General features: G+C 33.6%; 3 pseudogenes; 1 reads left to right on the top strand and 2 right to left on the bottom strand.

The window, feature by feature from the left end:
• Nucleotides 1-2,670: 2,670 nt before the first annotated feature.
• On the top strand, nucleotides 2,671-4,930 carry LOC114762071 (uncharacterized; annotated as a pseudogene).
• A 4,604-nt stretch (nucleotides 4,931-9,534) lies between these two features.
• LOC114762055 (craniofacial development protein 2-like) lies at nucleotides 9,535-10,856 on the bottom strand (annotated as a pseudogene).
• A 64-nt stretch (nucleotides 10,857-10,920) lies between these two features.
• Nucleotides 10,921-11,047, bottom strand: LOC114762079 (uncharacterized; annotated as a pseudogene).
• Between the last annotated feature and the right edge of the window lie 10,642 nt (nucleotides 11,048-21,689).

Genomic DNA, 21,689 nt, shown 5'->3' with positions numbered 1-21,689 from the left:
GTATAACAGTTAACAATTTTCGTAACGCTATTAACAATTTCAGTATAACAGTTAGCAACATATTTTTCAGGAAATTCAACAATTGGTCGCCAGAGCTCTACCTACAGGAAACAATTTTTTTGAAAACTTTTAAAACTTCAGTGTAACGATTAATAACTTTTGTAATGCTATTAACAACTTTAATATAGCGGTTAACAACATGTTTTTTGAAAAATTGTTAATAGTGTTACCAAAGTTGTTAACCATTACACTAAAGTTGTTAACTGTTACACTAAAGTTGTAAAAATTTTTAAAAAAATTGTTTTCGACTGCTGGAGCTTCGATGACCAATTCTTGAGTTTCCCAAAAAAACATGTTGTTAACTGCTATACTGAAGTTTTTAATAGCATTACAAAAGTTGTTAACCGTTATACTGAAATTATAAAAAAAATTTAAAACATTGTTTCTAGTCGCCAGAGCTTTAGCCACCGGCTAGCTAGTGAGGGTTTTGGTTTTTTAAAAACAATAAATAAAATGAGAGGCAATACGGTCATTTCAGTAAATTTCTAAATGCTAAATTAGTTATTTGTAACTAAATTGGGATTTTGCAAATTCATGTGACCATTTTGGTATTTCTAAGTTCCGATATCATTTCTAATTTTTTTTTTCTATTTTATCATTTTTGAGTAAAGAATAATAAAATCGGTTTATTCAATATGCGCGTGCGCCATGCATGAGCCTGCACGTAAACGTTAGTTGAAATTAAATACTTTTTGTTATTATTTTCAGTTGAGATTTTTCAAAAATATTACTTTTAAGGGAAAATTATGTTCCCTATTCTTCTAGTTTCGGTCAAACTTGGTCAAGGTCCCTAGAGTTTATTTTCTTCGACAGGGGTCCTTGTAGGTTTTCTTGGGCCCCAGAGGGGTCCTTGTAGTTTAAAACTGTTAAGCTCCAAGTCCTTCTGTTAATTAAGAGTGCTGACATGGCTTAACAATGTTACGTGGAAAAATGATTAATGAGTTGCCATTTTTTGAGTATAAAATTTAAAAAAAAAAGTGGTGCTTCCTCGCGATTTGGGAATGCGAGAAGACAGCGTGAGCCTTCATTATGCCGGACGCTAGAAGCCGCCGAGAAATCAACGAATGCCTGGAACGTCTTCTTCTCACGTTCGTTCCAGATTTGAGTTTTGGACGGATCTTAGCTTCCGAACGCACGCCGACCTCCCTGATCCACCGATCGAACTCAACAGGCTCTAGCTTCTCACCAACACCGGTGAGTATATGCCGGGGTTTGGAGACGGGGAGGTAGTCGGTGGACTCCTTGTCAAGAACCTTGAAAGCATCGCGAGGTTGACGCTTGAAGAGCTCAGGCTTCATGTGCTTGGCCATGAGATCAAGAAAGTAAGGGGAGTCGAAGGGGTTGGTGAAATTCTCTTTGGCAACAATGGCTTTCACTAGGGCTTGGGTGGGATCGCCACGAAGAGAACGCACAAGGATAGATCGGACTGTCATCGTCGGTGTCGAACAGAGACTGAAAATTTTCTTCATAGAAGAAGAAACTTAGTTGTTGCTCAAATCCTTATCCAACTTTTGCAGTTCTTCTTCGTTCTTGGCATTCCGCCCTGTAAGGTGGCCTCCCCAGTCCAATCCCTCATCCCTCCTCTTGTTTATATGTTCCGCAGTTAATGGAAGGAACTGAGAAGGTTTTAACAATCATTTAACCAACCCCAGGATTCTGCTTGCTCCCATCTTTGGATGTTCACTCGCCGGAAACTATGATCCTAGATTAATTGGCTTCATTTTACTGTTTTTTTTTTTCCTCCCGATTTTGTCAATCGAACTGATGGCATTAAAAAATAAAATTGCTTCTATTATTTCATTGATTACCGATCAATTTTCCTTTTTTTTAATTAAAAAAATGGTTGCGGATGACGTGTTTGTTAGATGCCAAGTCACCATGGGAAAAAATTGAGATCCCATAAACCCATCTGCCACCTAATCATTTTTTACACTGTTAAGCCATGTCAGCGCTGTTAATTGACGGAAGGACTCAAGACTTCACAGTTTTAAACTACAAGAAATATCCCAAAAGATAAACCTTAGCGACCTTGACCAAGTTTGACTGAACCTATAAGGATCCAGAGCATAGTTTTCCCTACTTTTAATTACTTTTTTACATTCTAATAAATAATTTTGAATTTGAATAAGCTCCTCCTAATTTTGGTAAATTTAAAATATTTTTATCTATAACAAGTTTAATTAGTTTATAAACCAGAACAAATTTAGAAGTCTCGTGTATGTATATGCTCAAAAATGCATTATATATATATATATATATATATAGAGAGAGAGAGAGAGAGAGAGAGAGAGTAAAAGGTATGATGTAATTGCAGCGCTTGCTTTTCATCGGAAAAAGAGAATTGCCAGGACGCTGCTGTCGCATCCATACGATAAATAAGAGAAGAGAACTAGTTGTTGGCTCCCATGATTCAAGAGTTTAGCTAAGTCGTTATTAGCCCTCTGTGAGTGCTAGCTGTAGCAGAGCCAAATCTTCGAGCAGTAAAAAAGTGCTTTGTTCCTCACATGCCATAGCTAGCTCCAAGCATAGCATACCCAAATTTATGCTTCAAGGTTCTATTCAGAGAGACCAGCTAATATTTGAACACATACGGTTTTTCTTGACAGAGAAATGGCCGTAGCAGATGTAAGTTCTGCGACTGTAACAACACAACAACTTCAGAGGGTTGCTTCGGCTCGGTTTAGAAGGCCTAACCTTAATCTTATAGATCACAGACGTATGCTCTCTCATCTCATCTCTCTCTCTCTTTCTCTCTCTAGTGTGTTTCCATTTATATTACAATCTAGATAACAATATGTTTCCATCAATTAAATTGCTTCAGAAGAGCGAAGAGATAAATACCAAAGGTTTTGTGTTCCTCTTCACAAAGCAGCACTGAAAGGTGATTGGCAAGCAGCAAAGCACATCTTAGATCAAGACCGGAGTCTAGCTCGCGCCGCCATAACCAAGGGGTGGTCGACGGTGCTCCAGGTGGCTGCCGCAGCCAACCGTGTTCACTTTGTGGAGGAGCTAGTGAAGGAAATGGATCGAGATGACTTAGAGTTGCAAGATCAGAAAGGGAACACTGCGTTCAGCTTTGCTGTAGCAACTGGAAATAAGCAGATTGTTGAGATCATAAAGGGAAAAAACAACATCTTGCCATTGATAAGGGGTGGTGCAGAGTCACTCCTCTTCACATGGCTGCTTTACAAGGGCAAAGTGACATGGCTTGGCATTTGTATGATGAAACTATTCAAGTTTTTGAACGTGTTAATTGGACAGTACTGCTCTTCTACTGTCTCTATAGTGGAATATATGGTAAGAAGATTACACACACAAACCAAACATGAGACTATACAAGATGACGAATATCAAATTTGAAGGGTGATACGCGCACACACATATGCCTTGCGCTAAGCACACATCAATCACATATATGACTTTTATATATTGATTTGCGCAGATTTAGCCCTGAAGTTGCTAGAGACGAATCCACATCTAGCTTTTGAGAGAGATAGGCAAAACAATGAGACAATATTGCACATATTGGCTCGAAAGCCTTTTAGTTCTATTTGCCAAAGTCAGAGATATAGAAAGCGACTCATGAAATCCTGTAAGTATCCATGATCACAAATTACGAAAAATATAATTATGATAAAGTGGGTTTACGATACATATGAATTGTATTTCCTAGGTTTGAAGCAAACTCAGCAACTTCAACTAATAAAACACTTGTGGAGTATATTACTTGCACAGGATGATGGGATGATTATGAACAGCATAAGAGTACCTACACAAGTAATGTTTAATGCTGTGGAAGTTGGGAATTTTGAATTTCTAGCTGAGCTTATAAGTACCTATCCTGATTTGATATGGGAAGTTGATGGAAGGAATCGAAGCATAATTCATGTTGCAGTTTTGCGTCGTTATGCTGACATCTTTAATCTCATTCATGATATTGGCCCGATCAAAGATTTCATAGTAGGTTTTAAGGATTCTGATGATGAAGGCAACTTATTGCATATGGCTGCAAGAGTGGCACCACCAGATCGATTAAACCTAGTTTCTGGAGCAGCTTTCCAAATGACCTTTGAGTTATTATGGTTCAAGGTATTTTGCAATAAATAATATTTAGTCTACCTCTATGACTTGCATATGTTCTTATTACTTGATGCATCTTGTATATTGCAGAGGAATAAGTTAGGGCTTGTGAATAGAGTGGTTTGTTAGTTAGGAATTTTATGCAATTCATATAGCATATCCTTTACCACGGCAGGAAGTAAAGAAGATAATGCTACCATCATTGATAGAAATGAAAAATGTAGATGGATTGACTCCTCACCAACTATTCACAAAGGAGCACAGAGACTTGCTAAAAGAAGCAGAATCATGGATGAAGAAAACAGCAAAGTCCTCCATGCTTGTTTCAACTCTTACTACTACTGCAGTGTTTACAGCTGCATTCAGCATACCAGGTGGTATCGATGATGAATCAGGAAACCCTAATTACTTGCATAAACCGTCATTCTTGACATTTGCCATATCTGATGCAATTGCAATGATCTCATCCTCAACTTCCATACTGATTTTCTTGTCCATCCTCATCTCACGTTATGCAGAAGATGATTTTCACAAGTCATTACCCTTGAAGCTCATATCTGGATTGGTTGCTTTGTTCATCTCCATAATAAGTATGATGATAGCATTTGGTAGTACCTTTTTCATCATGTTTTGTTATGGTTCAAAATGGGTTCCTAACTTCATTTCTGCACTTGCTTTTATACCTATACCCTTGTTCGTGTTTCTGCTATTCCCACTCTGGTCCGATATACTTTATTGGACCTACTTTTGTAGGAATCTTTTCCAACCGACTAAGCATATGCTTTACTAGGAAAATAAGTGGCTATCATCTCCGATCTACCTCTCTTCTAGTAATTAATCCATGTACTTGTGTAGCATGAGTCTTGAGTTAATAAGGAAATTTCCTTTTCAATATGGTAGTGTTAATTCATCTCTAAATTTTTATTAATTTATAATGCGTACTTTATTTTATACTCCGTCAATGCTGGATGAGAACTCTATACATATTGCCATATATTTGTCATCTAACCAACACAGACCGTTTGTAGAAAAATTCATGTATGACATATGCTTAATTATGTGTTTATAATATCCATTCTGATTTTTAATATAGGAGGTATTGAATGATTCATTTTAATCCTAAATGTAATATTGAAATTCACTTTGTCTTTTAATTTATAATTTTCCCCCACATTATCAATATTAAAAGTGGGTTTCCATTAATGAAAGTATTTTTAGTGCAAATGATTAAATGTATATTTTCAGAAAATTAACAAATATTTATCCATAAATAATTGAATTTTTTTAATCTTTGTAAATTAATTATGTAGCCTCTACATTTACGGCAGGAGGGAGTAACTAATTAATGTAAATGATCCAATTACAGAAATCTATCTTTTCTCAGAGAGATAATACAACAATGAAAATGCCCGAAAGCTTTGAGAATCACTGGCCTATGGAGTTGTATGTAAATCCTCTCTCACTTCATGATTAAGTATTTCTCTCGTTTGGAAAAAGTTATATAGTTGATTGACCTCAAGTCTATCAACTATAGTCTAGATTGCAATATGCATAACACTGCTATACGCATGACACTGTCCATTTCACTTTTCTCACCGACGTACCCCTTGGTAGCATAGAAACATTTCAAGACTTTTAAGGATGCTTTTATCTTAACAATAGAGGATAGTGATGAGAAGTTTGGAAAGTGAAAAAAGGGGCAAAAATAAGAATCATTTATAAAAATTATTAAATTTAGATGTAGAGGACTTGCTTTAAAATATGCAGCTCGAATATAATTTGTTCTTTTTTAAAAAAACTGTTCTTAATGGTCATGGTAAAAGTAGACTTTATACCTAGATAATTAAAAAAAAAAAAAGCTTACATACATACCTACAAATTATTTATCAACAATAATGTCTTGACATCAATGGTAGATTTAAATTCTTCCGTTCAAATGGTATTGCTCATAAATAGATAAACTTATTCTTTTGAACATAACAAGATATATTTATTTAGATAAAAATTAATTTACAAGTCCTTATAATTATTTATCTTAATTTTGAAATAAATCTCTATAGTTTATTTTGTTTAATTCGGGTCCTTAAGTTTGATCCGTTATATGCTTCCCATCCCTGAGCGTACGAACTATTAATTTAAATCTATAAAATTTCATGGACACTTTATGAAATCTATTTCATTCCATTTCTAACAATAAGAGTCAAGTTCAAACAAAATAAGTTACACTAACCTGATATGAAATTGAGCTAAACTGTAAGGACTCCAGTCCTTAAATGGGATCTAATTTAAGAGGTGACGTAGGTCTTATATGTAAGACACATTTCACATCATTATCAATTTTTTTTCAAATTAATCTTGATATTCCCTTAATAATAATAAAGTACAAGGAGATAGAGAACTAAGAAAAATGATTGGGATATTTTAGAAAAACATATCATATTAACTAATTTAACTAATATTCTTAATCTGCTAAAATTAGTTAATTATGTGTTAAGGACCCGAGAAGTATTACATTTCTCTTTCATCTTTTCATGCGGGAGGTGGGGCAGTTGATGAGTGAGAGCCTTGGAGCATATAGGAAGTAACGAGGAAGGAATATGAAAGTTCAAGTGCGCACATTTCGTGTTAATAATTCCAAAGTGGAAGACTTAAGACTTGTGAGGGGGAAGAACCTAGTTGCCAATCGCTATCTGCTTTTTCTTCACAAGAAGAGGACTGAATTTGGAAGCTCTTGTGGAAGAATCAAGTAGTAAAATAATTTTCCAATTAATTAATTGAGCTGACACAGTGGATATTGAACACAAGACGAGGATAAGGATGATAAATCCTCGACAAGATGAATCTATGTAGGCCACCTTGATATCTCATATATTGGGCTCATTGGAATAAACTATAAGTAGCTTTTTAATTGTGATTTACGAAATACAGAGTAAGTATACGAGAGGAGTTTTGTCTCTGCTTATGTGAAATGTGCTTATAAGTATTTCTAATCGCTATCCAAACAGACCCGTTATGATCCAAGAAAAGCGTCTAGAAAATATCCATCTCATTCTAAACACAAGTCTTTCTTTAACTAATTAACTCATAGGTAATAGTAAAAAATTAATTTAAAGTATTAAATTTATCATAAAATTCAAATGATTTAAAGTGTTATTTGCATTACTTGTGCTAAACTCTATCATTAAATTCTAGGAGAAATTCCACAAAAAACCCTCTAAAATTTCAAAATTCCAAATTAGGAATGTATTGTCATTTGCTTTTCAAATGTTATCAATTGTTATTAAAATGTAGTAAACAAGACTCATTTGAAATTTTGAAATTTAAACATTTTTTTTGGGAATTCTCTCTAAATTCTATCTCTCTTCTTACTTTTATTGATTATGGATATATATGACACGCACATATGGAAGAAAAGTGCTACTTGGTCCTAAATATAAGTTACTTACCCAAAAAGTTTTGATCCTAAATATAAGTAACTTATAGTGTGCGTGCGTGTGAGTGTGTATACATATATATATTTAATGCTTACTTGATAATTTTACCTTTACTTCATTTCATTGGAAAGAGAGAAAGAAGAAGGAGATGTGAGAATGATTTGTAATTGGAGAAAGAGAGAATTTTAATAAGAGTAAAATTAAAAATTTTATTAATTTAATGCATTTCTTACAACAACAACAAGCCTTATCCCACTAGGTGGGGTTGGCTACATGAATCACACGACGCCATCGTACTCTATCAACAACCCAGTTCTTAGATATGTTGATTAGGAGGTCTCGTTCAATGACCTCATTAAGTGTTCTTCTCGGTCTTCCTCTACCCCTTTTTATGGGACTCCATCTTGTCTGATCCACCCTCTCATCGGGGCCTCCAATGGCCTTCTCTGCACATGTCCAAACCATCTTAAGCGATTTTCAATCATTTTCTCTTGGATAGGTGCCACACCGACTCTTGTCCTGGTATTTTCATTTCGAATTCTATCTTTTCTTGTATGACCACACATCCATCTCAACATCCTCATTTCTGCTACCCCGACTTTGTGTTTTTGTTTTCCCTTTATTGCCCAACATTCACTACCATATAACATCGCTGGTCTTATAGCCATCCGATAAAATTTTCCTTTAAGTTTCTCAGGTACCTTCTTATCGCAAATAACTCCGATAGCTTTCCTCCACTTTAACCAGCCAGCTTGTATTCTATGAGAAACGTCTCCATCAATTTCCCCATCCTATTGTATAATGTATCCTAGGTATTTAAACTTTGATACTTGAGGAATGATTTGCTCCCCCATCTTCACCTCCAAATCCCTATTGCCTTGCCTCCCTCCAAAATCACAATGCATATATTCTGTTTTGTTCCTGCTCAAGCGGAAACCTTTCGACTCTAAAGTCCTTCTCCATAACTCCAATCTAGTGTTAATCTCTTCTTTTGATTCCGCAATGAGAACTATATCATCCGCGAAAAGCATGGACTTAGGGATTCTTTCTTGAATAAGTTCAATTAGAACATCCATAACAATATTGAACAAGTACAGACTCAAAGAGGATCCCTGATGTAGGCCAATCTTAATAGGAAAGTCCCTTGTCTCACCTCCTAGTGTTCTTACACTAGTAGTTACCCCCTCATACATATCTTGTATGGCTTTGATATAAGCAACTCGTACACCTTTCTTTTCCAAAGCCTTCCACATTACTTCTCTTGGCACATGATCATAAGCCTTTTCCAGGTCAATAAAAACCATATGTAAATCTTTTTTTACTCCTATATCTTTCCATTAACCCTCTTAGTAAATAGATTGCTTCTGATGTGGATCTCCCTGGCATAAATCCAAATTGGTTTTCCAAAATAGAAGTCTCCAGCCTCAACCTATATTCCATCACTTTTTCCTACAACTTCATTGTATGATTCATAAGTTTTATCCCTCTGTAGCTTGCATAGTTTTGAATGTCTCTTTTATTCTTGTAAATAGGAACTAAAATGCTTCTCCTCCAATCATCCGGCATATTTTTAGAGCGTAAAATTTCATTAAAAAGCTTGGTTAGCCACACCTCACCCTCATTGCCCAAACATTTCCAAACTTCAATAGGGATACCATCAGGATCGACGGCTTTTCCATTGTCCATTTTCTTGAGAGCTGCCTTAACCTGTCCGATACGGATCCTGCAGTAGAAAGCCAAATTCTAATCATCTTCGTTAATTAGCAAGTCCTGTAAGTTCTGAGTCGCATAATTGCTTTCCTCATTAAACAACTTGTGAAAATAAGCCTCCCATCTGTCCTTAATATCACCATCAGTAACTAACACTTTACCATCTTCATCCTTTATACACTTTACTTGGTCCAGATCTCTCTTTTTCCTCTCCCTTTACTTCGCAATCTTGTAAATATTTCTTTCTCCTGTCTTTGTTCCTAACTCCTGATAAAACCCTTCATAAGCTTTAGTACGTTCCTTGCTCACTACTCTCTTCGTCTCTTTTTTAGCCAAATGATACTTTTCTCGGTTTTCTATACTATTGCACAAGTGTATGGCCTTAAAACAATCTCTTTTCTATTTGACTTTCTCTTTCACATTCTTATCCTACCACCAAGTCTCCTTGTCTCTCTGACCAGGACCTTTAGATTCTCTTAAAATTGCTTTAACTACCAAACGAACCATTGAAGCTATCTCTTCCCACATCATGTTTGCATTTCCCTGTGACTCCCAAATCCCTTCCTCCAAAAGGGTCCTTTTGAATAACTCCCGCTTCTCACCCTTTAACTGCCACCACTTAACCCTGGGTTTTACCACTTGATGGTACTTTTGCCTGGTACTCTTAAAACGTACATCAAGGATAAGTATTCTATGTTGGGCAGTCACCCCATCTACTGGAATCACTTTGCAATTAGTACACAGTCTTCTATCCGGATTCTTAACCAAAAAGAAATCAATTTGTGATTTTGAGACACCACTTTTGTATGTGATTAAATGTTCCTCTCGCTTCTTAAAACAAGTGTTGACAATCTTAAGATTGTATGCAAGAGAAAAGTCGAGGATAGATTTCCTCCACTATTAAGCTCCCAAAACCAAAACCACCATGGGCCCTACTAAATTGTCCTGCTTCCTTACTGACATGTCCATTAAGGTCCCCACCAATAAAATTTTTTCCTCGAGTGGTATGCTTTGAACCAACCCCTCCATATCTTCCCCGAACTTATCTTTAAGGTGTGCCTCTGCCCCAACCTGAGGTGCATAGGCACTAATGATATTGATAGTATCATTTCTAACAATCACTCTTAACAATATTATTCTGTCGTCAAACCTTTTAACCTCTACCATGTTTTTTTTCCATGTTCCATCAATGATGATACCAACCCCATTCCTTGCACTCACCTTTCCTGTATACCAAAGTTTATACTCTCCAAGCTCCTTGGCAGCTTCTCCAGTCCATTTGGTTTCTTGGAGGCACAAGATATTAATCTTTCTGTCCCTCATAACTCTTGCTACTTCCATAGATTTCTCATTCAGCGTCCCAATATTCCAAGTGCCAAATCTAATTTCAGTCTCATGAACTAACTTCTTTAGCCGCCTCCATCCAAGAGAGTGCGATAGCCCTCGCTCATTTAACGCTACATACGGGTGACGATGCAGCGGCTCTAGCTCATTTCTCACTGTACTCAACCCATACAGCACGTCACTTCTGGGCAATGACCTAGCATTAGCATAATTATTTCGTTGATCCATGTTCATGAGATTCGACGGGTTTTTACATTGGTTGTCGAGGGCCTAACACAACCCTCCTCCTTTATCCGGGCTTGGGACCGGCTATACAATATAGGTGAAGTTATAATTGCACCCCTCCCCGGTGTAATGGAGGCCACAGTCCTAGGCCATGGGCCTTCATGATCACCCATCGACCCCGTCCAAGTAAGTTAATGCATTTCTTAATACACAAGAATTTGTGACAAGCAACTTATGTTAAATGTAGGAGTGGTATTTAATACTTCCTGTGAAAGGGACCAAAATCACCCAGCGATTAATATGCTCCTTTACTCTTTGTGTCATGTTTCTATATTGCTTTAGTTAAATACAATGTACTAACAATCAGACCGGCCTCTAAACCGGTTAAGGTAATAGATCAAGGGCCAGTATGTTAAATTGGAGTTAACCTGAGAGTCAAACAGTTGAGGAATAAAAGTTTGAAAATTACTTTTAAATTCTCATTATACCATCCAAAACAATAAATATCAATTCAATGTCTTGACTCGCTAACAAAATAATAATATACTTACATTTTCTTTCCAACTTTTTCTACAATTACCTTGACAAATTTGCATCATAGTATTATACTATTAAAATCACTAAATATTCATTCTAACAAAATATCAAATTAGATTTGTGGTAACAAAATAGTTCTTGCCTACGATGCTTTAGTCACTAAACTAATAATTACCAATAGTTTAAAAAAAAGAAAATAAAGTAATTTGTTGGCATTAAAACGACTTTTAAAAAAACAAAACTAGGCTAACCCACTAAACCAATTGGGTTAAACGAATTGCTCAGGGTTATATCTGGTCACCCCCGGCTGATCACCATTAGTTTTTTTACCATCAATTGAATCGGCTAGGTGATTGGTTGGTTGATTTTTATGGTCCAACCCGGCTGGTCCGGTTCATTTTTTAATGTGGTAAGTTTTAATGATGCCATTTGACATGTCATCAATTTAACATGTTAAGTTCTAATGAAGTCTTCTGCTTGAGTTTGTTGCGAATCGTAACTTGTGAACTGCAAATCAAAAATTGTGAATTGAAAAATCTAACATGTTAATTTCTAAGTTTGTCTTGTGTTTGAGTCACAAGAGGTTTATTGCAAAGGTTTTGTTGTGATAAGGAACTTGTGAATTTCAAATGGGAACGTGTGAATTGCGAAAGTTAATGCTTTAACTTCTAAGGACGTCTTGTGTTCGAGTTACTGATGGTTATTGTATAAGTTCTGTTAAAATGGAAACTTGTGAATTGCAAATGAGAACTTGTGAATTTCTCAATGTAACGTGTTAATTTCTAAGGTCGTCTTGTACTTGAGTTAAAACATGGTTATTACCAAAAAAAAAATTGTTGTGGACGAGAAATTGCAATTGCGAATGGGAAATTGTGAACTGCAAAATTTAATGTGTTAATTTGTAAAGCTATCTTGTGCCTGAGTTATGAGGTTATTGCAAAAATTTTGTTATGAATGGGAACTTGTAAATTGCAAATAAAAACTTATGAATTGAAATTTAACTCGTGAATACCTGATCACTTCTATTGCTGCTCAGTTGGTAAAAGGAAACTACATTTTCTTAGTAATTGCTCCAATTGCCGCACAATATACCTCTAATTAATCAGTGACAATGAGTATACAAATTACTTTCAAACTCTTTCGCTCCAACATTATAGACCAAACCATCCAAATAAGCCATCAATAATAGACAAACAAAGGATAACAAAAAGGCTCGTGAATGACCATATCTGGTTAATCTTCCCCTTCTTTCATCCTCTTTTTTAAGTAATCTGAAAAATATTGTGATAAAGCTTGCTTTCTGAAGTTAGAAATGGGATTTTGGAAACTTGAGCTACTAATAGATGTCAGACAAGGTTTGAGCTTTTACGATATGTAATGTTGGAATACTAGTTAATGGGTGTGATATAGAGAAGTGCTCTTCAAGTGATTGAGATGAAAATGGGAGTTGCAAGCTCGAAAACAAAGAAAAAATAATGAAGCCTTGAGTCTCTGCAGTGGAACCAAAGCGATCCGTCAAACTAGCAATGGATTAAAGATATGATCGTGTTGCTACTCATATATCTTACATACAATCTCTCTAATCTGTTTGGTATGAGGAAAATGGAGAAGAAAGAAGGGTTGAAAAAATTTTAATGAGCTCGATTTAAGAAATTATAAAAGTGAGGTTTAAAGTTTTTAACTAATTTTGCTTACTCTTTTATTTTACACTTTCTGTTTATCAAAATTTTACAACCCCATTTTTTTTAATTTTTTAAATTGAGCTCATTGAAATTTTTTTTTCGCCTTCCTTCCTCTCCAATTTAATCAACAGTTAGGGATCGAGATGGCAGGAAGAGGAATAGAGGAAGCGAAGGAAGAAAGAGGAACAAGAGAAGAAGATGGACAAAAGTTTTATGGGAGAGAAAAGAGGCATTAAGGTAAAATACTACTCCACATTTATAAATCCCAAATTGGATCCATGACTTGACTAGGAATTTATTAAATTTAGAGACCCTTTTATAACTTCAGTATTTCAATTAGTTTTTAAAGCGAGTTTTCCCAAAAACAATTGCACAAATAAAATAAACGTGATATACTTAATAACCAATGTCAATTAGTGCTATATTTTTTGTGTTAAAAAGATGAAATTTATAAAATAAAGAAAATGATACAACTAAAATTGGTATAATATGATCCGGGGAATTGGAATTTCATAAATCATCAGTTTTGTAGAATCAGTTTTCTAGAGAGAGAGAGTGATCAGAAAAGGATTGAAGGAGCAAGTGGATATCATTTTCTATAGTACCACTGAAATTTGAATGGATGAGAAGATCATTGAGCAAATTATATTCTTTTTACATGTGACAACATTGATGTAGGAGTTCAAGGATGTAGACATAGTTGAGGCAACTTAGATAATTCAACATAACACCAATCTCAAACAAGAAATGCGAAATAGGCTAGGATCATAAGATCGCAGCTTCACCCATATGAAAGTTTTCATTTTATATCCCAATCTCAAACAAGAAATGCAAAATAGCCTTAACTTATAGATTGTCTAGTCTTGTGAAACTTTGATGATGTTGTGAATATTACAAATTTCATATGCATGGTTGCAATGAAGCTATAATTCGGATGGTGTGTAACGTTTTAAATTTTGAATACGAGAAAAATAAGTTAAATTGGAACAAAAATATAAATAAGAGCAAATATTGAGTGAAAATTATAGTCATGAAAAAAGCCCAAAAAATTGAGAAAAAAAAAAAAGAAAAAGAAAAATAAGACAGCAGTTTATAACGTGTTTTTGAGGTTTGAATAAATCATAAAAAGTAAATGATCTGTTTGGATTAGTAGTTAAAAAAAAACTTATTTTTAATCTGACTTTTAGAAAAATCAGATTAGGTAAAAGTTAGATTAGATAATGTAATTTATATATAGATTGACTATTGTAAAAGTTAGTTTATAAAGTGAAAAAGTTATTTGGATTATGATTGAATAAGTAAGTTTAGTTCGTAGCATGACCAACAGCTCTCAAATTTACAAACTGGCTTATCACACTTATAAGCTACTTTTACCCCTCTAAACGTTTTGACAAACAGGTTGAAAAACGTCTCAAAAAGGATTCAGTTGGCCAAAAAGCTTATTTTTAGATGAAATTTTAAAGAGATAAAGGAGTTTACTTTCCAGAAAGAGTTATAAACAATTTTAAAGCTTATTTTTTGAAATTAAGGGTTTGTTTTCTCAAAAATTCAAAAAAAAAAATAGTTAGAGGTTATAATTTGATCCAAACTTGTTAGGAAAATTATTTTATAAGGAAAAAGGCTAATTAAAATAGAAAATCCTCTTAAAGCATTAAAGGATTTATTTTTATTTTTATTTTTTTTGCTATACACGAGTATCTTCTAACTTAAGACAAACAAGTTTAAGATACTATGAGGCACCAAGTGAGGCACCTCTTATAGCAAGAAATTCAAATCTTAGTTTACCATGTTATGAGAGACTAGTTTCTTTTGTTAAATCCAATCTTAGTGATTTCTAAAAAGGGTTAATATAATCTTTGGTCCTCAAATTTTTTTTATTTTGGTTTTAAACCTTTAAATTTCAAACCATAGGTTTTATTTCTCAAGGAGTAAAATGATTCAAGTTTTTATTAAATTATAGGGATGAGTGCTTTAAATGAAAAGAAAATTGAGAGACTAAAACTTATAGTTTAAAAATTGAGAGACCAAAATTAAAATAAGGACAAATTTAAGGGACTTAAAATTATATTAATTCTTTCTAAAATTTAATTGGTAATTAAGCATCAACAAAGAAGGAAAAAGAGAAGAGGGAGTAACTTCGCCCTAAGCCCAAAATGGACTTGGTACATATTATAGCCCAATATGTATAGCCCAAAACGTGCTTTATCATGCCATGACACCAAGGGGATGAGTGTCAGTTGCTACAGATTTTGGTCCCATAAATGTTAAGGCGGAAAATTACGGGTGGTATTGTAAGTGTGGGACCAATAAATAATAAAAGTATATAGGGGCTATGTGCCTTTATGACGCTTGGTGATTGTTGAAGTTGAAACTTGAGAGTGAGACTAATAGAACTCATTGTTTTGATGCTCTTGCGCGTTAAACAAGTGTCTAAAATTGTTTAAGCATGATTAAGGATGAGAAAATGACGATTAAGTCCTGTTACTAAAGCTGGAAAATTTCCAGATTTAATAAGGATTTCTGTCCGAATTTTTTAAAGTTTGTTGGAGTGCTCAGAGGCCAAATAAATAGTATGGTTTAAATGATGCTGAGCGCTTAAGTTTGGGCTGCTCATGGAATTGATCTAACATATTTTTGCCATGTTATTTAATGTCATTTCATTGGCTTTTATGAGATTTATTGAGTTTAAATGTATGGTTTGATGTTAGTTGGTGGGAATTTAGGATTAAGGGTGACCTCTTGCACATTGTGTTTTATAAGGGCAAAATCATCATTATTTCACTGATTTCATTCAATTGAGTTGATTTTGAGGACATGGGATATTACAATTATTTAAAATTGCATTTCAATTCAAAGTCAAAGTCAAATTGAAAAAATGACAGTCGAGGACCTAAGGAAGTCACAAACAAGGGCCAAGTAATTCTGAAAATGATAGAAAAGGATTCCGAGGATCAAAACGCCGCATTGCATTTAAGTGTCTCGTTTGCCACCGTGAATGAGCAGTTTCACCGTGGCACGCTTGCATCAGTAAACCAGATTAGCACATTTGCACCTAGTGCAGGAACCCAACTTCTAGACCCACTCTAACTCGTCTACTATCACTAAAAAAAAAAGAAGAGAAGAAGGGACTTTCAATGAACTTTCAGCGGTAACATTTTATAAAAATGTGACTTTCAGCAGCGACATATCTTACCTTCAACTGTCGCTGCTGAAATTAGAGTCACCATTGAGGGTCAAGACTTTTAGAGGCGACCCTTAATGTTGCTGCTAAAAAGGACTTTTGCTAAAAGAAGCTTTTAGTGGTGACCTTACATGTTGCTATTGAAAGCAACTATTAGCGGCGACTTTTTATCCTGAAAGTCTATTTTAACTTTTTATTATTATTTTAAGTTTTTTTAATAAAAAATATCATATTTAGATAATAATTTTGTTCATTAATATGATTTGTTATGACAAGATAAAGTATTTTTACATGTTGTTGTGCTAGAGAGGACGAGTGGGTGAGAGAGATAATGTGATGTGTGAGAGTAAGAGAGAGGGAAGGAGGAAGGAATGAATGCGTGTATGAAAGTAAGATGTTATAATTATGTGTGTGAGAGAATTAAATAATCATGATAAAAGTTATAATTAAATTTTATTATTTTTATATACTATTTCCATATTTCCTAATTATAAATTAAATATTAAAATAAATAATATAATAGCTTAAATAATTAGAAATAAAAAATATAAAAAATAATATTATATGAATTATTTTTTTAATGAAATGGATATCATATTTTAATCAAATAAAAATATTAAATATATATATTTAATAATAGTATTATTATTTAATAATAGCTTGTCGCTGCCATCACGGCATTTTTTGCCACCACTGAAGGATTGTTTAAGTGACGATTTTTTACCATCGCTAAAAGTATCTTTTAACTTATTATTATTATTTTAAATTTTTTATAAAAAATATCATATTTAGATAATAATTTTGTTCATTAATATGATTTTTTATGACAAAATAAAGTATTTTTACATATTGTGTTAGAAAGAGAGAAAGAGAGAGTTAGAAAAATAATATGGTGTGTGTAAGAATAAGAGAGAGAAGGAGAAAGGAATAAGTGTGTGTATGAAAGTGAAATATTATAATTATGTATGTGAGAGAGAGTTAAATAATTATGATAAAATTTATAATAAAATTTCATTATTTTTATATACTATTGTCATATTTTCTAACTATAAATATAAATATTAAAATAAATAATATAATAGCTTAAATAATTAGAAATAAAAAATCTAAAAAATATTATTGTATGAATTATGTTTTTAAACAAAATGGATATTATAATCAAATAAAAAACTTAAATATAAATATTTAATAATAGTATTATTATTTAACAATATTTAATATAATAGCATGTGACCGCCAAAGGATACTTTTAGTAGCAATATTTTTGGTCGCCAGAAAAAGTCATTGTTGAAAGGCTATTTCAATATTTTATTACTATATATATATATATATTTATATATTTGATTTTATAACAATTATCAGTAAATTCATTCCAACTCAATGGCAAGAAGAAGGAACATAAACGAAGGAAGTCAGGAGTTCGAACCATGGAAAGACCATATTCATGGTGATAATATCTAGGTGGTGACATGGTGTGTCGAGGTGTAGACACGTGGCATTAGGGGTGTTTATGAAGCCCAGTTGCCTGCTATGCCCGTCCAAGCTCGCAAAAAAAACCCAGCCTGTCCAAAAAAAAAAGGCCCAAAAGAACTATCGAGCATGTTCGGCTGGGCAAACTATTGGGCATGGCTCGGTATTGGGCATGATATGCTGCTCTGCCCCTTTGGCCCTGCCCACAAAAATATATATAAGTTTATTTATATATATTTTATTTGCCTCATATTTATTTCCTAAATCAAACATATTATTGCATTAATATTTAGTATTCATTACACTTATTTATTTTTTAATGATTTTGAGAGTTAGAAACTAGAAAAACAATTAAGTTTAATAAAATATACTAACAACGTTTTTATGTCATAGTCCACTCCTCTTAGCTACTACAAAAAGTAGTTTCATGGTATATTAATTAGTAATAACAAAATTAAAGCCAAGTATCCATTTTACTATAAAGTTACATTAGATTATTTAGAGGAACATAAATAATTAGTTGATTAATATGATATATTAACTTGTTGGGCATAGAAGCCCGTCCTGCCCAACCCATATTTGCCTAGCCCAAATTTAGTAGGGCTTTTCATGGGCTGGATTGGGTAACGAGTTGCATTTTCCAGCCTATTCATTCTTCGAGCTAGGCATCAGGCAAGGGTCCTGCCTGCCCAGCCTTGCCCATATGCAGCCTTACGTGGCATATGCGAGGTGGTAAGTGACGTGGTCTAACGACATTTTGTCACTGTTGAAAGGGTCTTTAGCGATGACTTTTGTGCCGCTACTAAAAACTTTCAACAGTGACTTTTTGACTTTCAACGGTGACTTTTGTCGTCACTAAAAGTCAATTTTTTTGTAGTATATCATCCCTCACACCTCATTTTTGAACCCTAACCAACCACTACCCTTTCCTACATTCTCCCTCATTTTCTCTTCATCCACAATCATCTTCAATCTATTTCCCATTAATTTCTGCCATTTTTCAGCACTTTCCATGCCTGTACTTGGGATTTTGGAGCTTGGTGAGGCATCTTCAACCTCAATGAGTAGCTGAATATCCATGCCCTAAGGAGACTGTAGAAGACCTGAGCTTGGAGCCTTTATTTGGGGAGTTTCTTAGTTTCTTTCCATCTTTTCTAGCCTGCAGTCTATTAGTTTTTGCTAAACTTTGTAATTATGTGCTTAGAGCTGAACTTTAATTGTTATGTTTGTGTTTCGGATAGGATATTGGGATTATGTGACAAATGTGTGTCTTGTAATGTTTATTGCTGCATTTGATTGTAAGATTATTGGATCCGATTAATCTAATATATTTTATGGTTAAGTGTGGTAGCTTGTTTCCATTTTGGTTAAATTTGCTAAGGTTTTCATATCATCATATTAATACACATTAATGAGGATGTTTTATGGTTTCATGAGTCTTTGGATCAAATGTGTCATTAACGAGTTAATTCACTTGAGTTTGAATGGTAATTCAAACTACCTTTGAAAATGGTTTTGTATAAAACACCTACTATTTTAAGAAGCTAGGAAGGCTAAGTGCCATTTGTCAGAGCTTATTTTGAGGAGAAGCTAGATTGAAAAATTTCATCTTGTTTGGCACAGCTTGTAAGGCACCAAACTTGAGAATCAAAAGCTATGCAAACGTAAGATTGAAAATAAGCTAAGGGAGGGAGTTTATTTAAAGGAGCTTATGGACTGTTATTCTCCTTTTATTTTTCTCTCTGATAATGAAAAAATATCTCCAATGCTAAGACTGTAAGTCGTCAAAAATCTTCATCGACGTGCCACCATTGGAAAGATCCTAAGGACTTAGCTTGCACATCTTCGTCTTCTTCGTACTTAGATGATACAGTCGACAGTGAAGAGTGGCTACCGTCCTCTCTGTCCAAGCTACTATAATCATCGAGGTCGAGATCACTGAGAAGATTACTGGAGGCAAGAGAATGAGTCTCTTGGCACATTTTGAGGATGAGAATCTTGATTTTGTTGACGATACTCCCGAAGGCAGCGACGACAGCGAGAATCACAACACTCTATTTGCAAAAATTGTAGACTGCAGAAACAGATTGAATACCTGCAAGAAAATTAGGGGGGAGAGAGAGAAGAGAGGGGAAGTGAAACCGAAGCAGGAGGATAATGATCGAAATAATAAAAAGTTTTTTTGTATGTCTTATAGTTTTGGACTTTCTTATGTTTGTTATGATTTACAATAATTTTTTTATAATTTTTCAAATGTTTTAAAATTTAACTTAATCATTCAATTTCACTTCTTCATATTAAATTAATTTAAATTTATTGTATTATGTAAATTTATTTTTTTATCATGTTTCATTTTATATTTACAATATATCTTTTATGATTTCTCTAAAGCTTCAACATTTAATTCACTCATTAAGTTTCATTTCTTCATATTAAATTAATTTAAATTTATTGCATTATGTAAATTTATTTTTTTGATCAAGTTTCATTATTTATTAAAACTCATACCCATTTTGGTAATTTTACAAACAAACTTATTTTTACTTAATCATAATCCAAACAACTTTTTACCAATATTACTTTTACAAACGAACTTTTTTAAACTCCAATCCAAACACAATTCAACTTATTCAATTTAACTTTTATCTAATCTTACTTTTCTAAAAGTCAAATTGAAAATAAGCTACTTTTTTTTAGTGTCAATCCAAACGGATCCTAAGTCAATTTTTTAAGGGGCATTTCATCATTAATTATTTTCAAACCTGGTCATTTTCTCACTTTCGTTCGCTTACTTTTCCAATCATCCATTTTACAACAAAAACCCAAAAATATTTAAAAGTCATTGCACTTTACATAATTTCAATCAAGTAGATAGATTTCAAAGATAAGATTTCAGTTTTACCCTTTTCAATGTTTTTATCATTCAAGTTACTTAAGAGTTAATGAGACTCATTGAAGTGAACACGACTCATATTGCATCACTATAGTTTTTTTTTTATATACAATTTTATTTTGATACCCTAAAGATAATGGGAAAAATGGCAATTAGGTCCCACTCAAGGGAATTAAATACAAAAAGGTCCTTTGAAATCATGAAATTATTTTAAAGTCCCAAAAAATTTTTTGCATTAAATTTTATTTGTTTACTTTTATCCTCTTTTTTTTAAGTTCGTATTGACAACTGAAAGAGTAGTGGTTGACAACTCAGAGTGCAAGGATTGACAACTATCATGGCTGTTTTGACAGCTTATGGTGTGATATGCTGAGAAAATGTGTTGTCAAACCAACCGCGATAATTGTCAATCCTTGCACCCTGAGTTGTCAACCACCACTCTTTCAGTTGTCAATACAATTTTTTTTTAAAAAAGAAAGGTAATTTGATAATTAAACAAATAAAATTTATTGCAAAAAGGTCTCTTGGGACTTCAGAATAATTTCATGATTTCAAGGGATCTTTTTGTATTTAATTTCCTTGAGTGGGACCTCATTGCAATTCTCCCAAGATAATGGCTTCCATCATGAAGAGTAGAAATTTGAAGAATTGCCACTAGTTTGAAGTGTTATCACATGGGGTAATTGTGCTTATAGACTCTCAAAAGGATTCCTTGAACTTTGTGATTAAGGCTGGAAATTTTCAGATTATTACACATGATGCTGTGGCCCGAATTTTTAGAGTGTATGTTCATACTTGGAAAATTCCACATTGAAGGGTAATGTTCGGTTCTTGCAAGAACTATGTCAGAATGTTCAAATGTTAAAAAGGGTTAATTAGTATAAGTATTACTGATTGCACGATGATGAAAGCTTTATGGGTTCAAATTTCTGAGGCTTAAGACTGCCAAGGAACGTACTGTTTGATGCTTCTATAAGTTTTATATTTTCTATCAGTGACAATTTTGATATACTACAAAAGAGATTGTTAGCAGTAACATTTTTGTTGTTACTGAAAATTGGCCCCAAAAAAAA

This window comes from Neltuma alba, unplaced genomic scaffold (assembly GCF_004799145.2).
Source record: "Neltuma alba isolate B1F8T4 unplaced genomic scaffold, ASM479914v2 tig00011184_pilon, whole genome shotgun sequence".
Taxonomy (NCBI): domain Eukaryota; kingdom Viridiplantae; phylum Streptophyta; class Magnoliopsida; order Fabales; family Fabaceae; genus Neltuma; species Neltuma alba.
Note: the sequence above shows the minus strand (reverse complement) of the source record. Positions and strands in the feature narration are given on the sequence as shown.